General features: G+C 41.2%; 1 pseudogene; it reads left to right on the top strand.

The window, feature by feature from the left end:
* Window positions 1–584: 584 nt before the first annotated feature.
* On the top strand, window positions 585–1019 carry LOC116623920 (annotated as a pseudogene).
* Window positions 1020–3615: the final 2596 nt, after the last annotated feature.

Genomic DNA, 3615 nt, shown 5'->3' on the forward strand with positions numbered 1-3615 from the left:
CAATAACAGAAACAGTCAATACATAATTATAGATATAGATATATAGATATATATATCATGTTGTTTCTTACCATAAAGTAAAAGCTAGAGAAAAGAAAATGTCATTAAGAAAATCATAAGGAGGGACACCTGGGTGGCTCAGTCAGTTAAGCGTCTGCCTTCGGCTCAGGTCATGATTCCAGGGTCCCGAGACTGAGTCCCACATTGGGCTCCCTGCTCAGCGGGGAGCCTGCTTCTCCCTCTCCCTCTGCCTGCCGCTCCCCCCTGCTTGTGTTCTCTATCTCTGTGTGTTAAATAAATAAATAAATAAATAAATAAATAAATAAATAAATACAATCTTTAAAAAGAAAAGAAAATCATAAGGAAAATACATTTACAGTCCTGCACTGTATTTATTGAAAGAAATCCACATAAGTGAATCCATGCAGTTTGAACCAGTTTTTCAAGGGTCCACTGTACTGTAAAGAAATATAATTTCTTACTCTAAGAAATAAGACATTCATAAATTAGAAGGATGAGCGAGGGGTTGCTGCCGGGTTGGGGGAGCCAGGGACCCGGAACTGGAGCCCCCGGAGTGTGGGCGGTCTCGGAGCGAGGCTTAACGCTCTCTGCCCTGCAGATGACTGTTCACAACCTGTACCTGTTTGACCGGAATGGAGTGTGCCTTCATTACAGCGAGTGGCACCGCAAGAAGCAAGCGGGGATCCCCAAAGAAGAGGAGTACAAGCTGATGTACGGGATGCTCTTCTCTATCCGCTCCTTTGTCAGCAAGATGTCCCCGCTAGACATGAAGGACGGCTTCCTGGCCTTCCAAACTCCATTACTACGAGACGCCCACTGGGATCAAGGTTGTCATGAATACTGACTTGGGCGTCGGACCCATCGGAGATGTGCTGCATCATATCTAGAGTGCGCTGTATGTGGAGCTGGTGGTGAAGAATCCCTTGTGCCCACTGGGCCAAACTGTGCAAAGTGAGCTCTTCCGCTCCCTGCCTTTCTTCTCTGCCCGGGCTGGCTGAAGGAAGCACCCCACCTCACCCCTCAGGAGACTCCCTGTCTGCCTGGGGCCCTTCCTAACCTGTTTCATATGAAGGCCCCACTGCATGCCCCTCTACCCCCTCCTGTTCCCCAGCGGCCCTCCCAGGGCAACAGCCTAAAGCCCACCCTGGTGCCCTCCCCAACCGAGGAAGGAAGCCTCCAGGAATCCCTACACCTCCAGACCAGGCCGTCACCAGTTTTATCCCCTACCTGATGCTGCAAAAGTACAGAATAAACTTTTTGTCACCCTCAAAAAAAAAAAAAGGATGAGCAAATGAATGCTGTCTCAACACAGATCCTTCTATGAAATACCACACAGCAGGGATCAGTAAAGTTTTTCTATAAAAAGTCAGAGCATAACTATAAATATTAAGAATTGCATACTATGTCCATTAAAACTACTTGACTATGCTGTTATACCATGAAAACAGCCATAGATAATACCTTAAAAACACAGTGTGAACATTCCAATAAAACATTCACAAAAACATGTGGTGGCCATATTTGCCTCACAGACTAATTTGTAGACACTTGGCTTACATAAACTACTAATACATTTTAATAAATTCGGACATATTTTTGTTTCGTTCTTAAGGAATGGCTTTGAAGAATACTGATCCTCTATTTCCCTTAAAGACGTAGTTAACTATGACTAGGGAATTTACTGGTTGCTTTTTCCTTGCTAAACACAATAGCTAATGCTGATGCTTTACCAGATGTGCGCGAAGAACCAAAAAACAATTCAGAAACATATATCTAGATCCTTTCATGACATTTTGCCATGTTATGCCTATCATGAAACTAATATTTACTTAACCACTTCCACTGTGGAAATTAATATCTACAAATTACTCAGAGTATTATTATATGGTTCTCCATCCAGGACCCCTTTTATTAATTATGCATTGTTCTCCATGCATAATTAAGTACATCACAATAAATTTAATCTGACTTATTTATCTTTTGTTTTATCAGCGCATTCATATATAATATGGCCATGAGTACCAAAATGAAAACCTGAATTCCTCTACAATTAGACAGACAGTTGATTAGAGGTCTGGTCTTGGCCCACAATTACCAAAGATAGCCACCAAAATGCACGGTTCCAACGAAGAAGCAGCGACTGCCTACGATTTTCCTAAAAGATTCTCCTTGAGATTTTCCCTCTAGAGCATGTCTTAAACACTCTCCCTCATCCAACACACTCTTCTCAGGCACTCTGCACTGTAGTTTTAAACATAAGATGCTTCACAGGCCTGACCTAATTGAATTATGGTCAGAATCCCCATGGAATTTATCAGAAATCCAGCATACCACAAGTTACTTCACCTGCCATTATTTCTCATTAAGAAGAAAACAGACAAGCTGTTCTGTTCACATTGCTGAGGAAAGACAGCCTCTCCCAGAAACTAGCTCTTCTTTCCTCCACAATCCCCTTGTGGCATTTTACTGTAGTTGGAAATAAAGTTAAAATCCCATTACAATAAACTGAGGGACTGCCTACAGTTTGTGTGTGTTGATCTGCTCCCCCTTATGTTGTTCAATAGACAAAAATTCAAGCTTATGAAAACAACTCAACTGGGGGGTTATTTGCTTTATTTTCAAAAGGATGAATCACAGGATTTTGATAATAGCTTCACAAACACCAGATAACAATAATTCAATTGGAAAATGTACTTAAGCTCTCCAAATTCCACATTTACCTTCTGTATAATCAGGATATATATTTACCACTCACCACCCAGGGCAGTTATAAGATAAGCACTGACCAAGTTGAGCCCCAATTAACAGTAGTAATTCTTACTGAAATGTTTTAGAAATAGTTTCAACCAAAAGAGAGAGAGAACCAGAATTTAAAAGCAATCCTGAAAAATCCCACCAATCATAACCTTCCATGCTTTCCTTCTTCCTACATCCCAGCATTCGGGTTAATAGAGGTTTCCTTATCACAGGTGCAGGAAAAAGTGAAAGTAGTCCAGAAGCAGTTGGCTTCTCTCTACTGAGTCATGTAAAAAATGGAATACCACTTCCAACAGCTATTAGAACTCCACCTCCCGCATTATCCAAACCTGTTTGCAACCAGTGATTTAAAAAAAAAAGTCAGCTCTCCCAGAAAGCAGCTCTCTGCGGATTCTTCAGTTATTTTTCATGCATTGAGGAGTGGCTGAGCCAATCATATATTAAGATATTAACATCAGATATTAAGCCAATCAGATACCGGACTCTAGGCTGCTTCTTCCCTAACCTGCTCTTGGCTCCCATAGCTTCCAGACTAGAGAAACAAAACGGGGTGAGCTCCAAATATGAAAGATAGATGGACGCTTAACAACTCCGTGTAAAGCTTTATACGTAGGGTGAAGCCTCAATAAAAATGGAGTCTGCTTTGAAAGATTAATTTGTCTTTATTATCCATGACTCATTAGTGTGGTTAGTAAAAAAAAAAAATGATGATACATCTCCTCCTCCTTCCTAACATGAGTCTGGAGGGACATAATATTTACCGATGCATATGAAATAAGAAGAAAATATTTAACAGAAAACTGAGGGTGGGTTGGGAGAGGACCTGGCTTGATTTTT

The sequence above is a fragment of the Phoca vitulina genome, unplaced genomic scaffold (assembly GCF_004348235.1).
Source record: "Phoca vitulina isolate PV1807 unplaced genomic scaffold, GSC_HSeal_1.0 scaffold62, whole genome shotgun sequence".
NCBI classification, from domain to species: domain Eukaryota; kingdom Metazoa; phylum Chordata; class Mammalia; order Carnivora; family Phocidae; genus Phoca; species Phoca vitulina.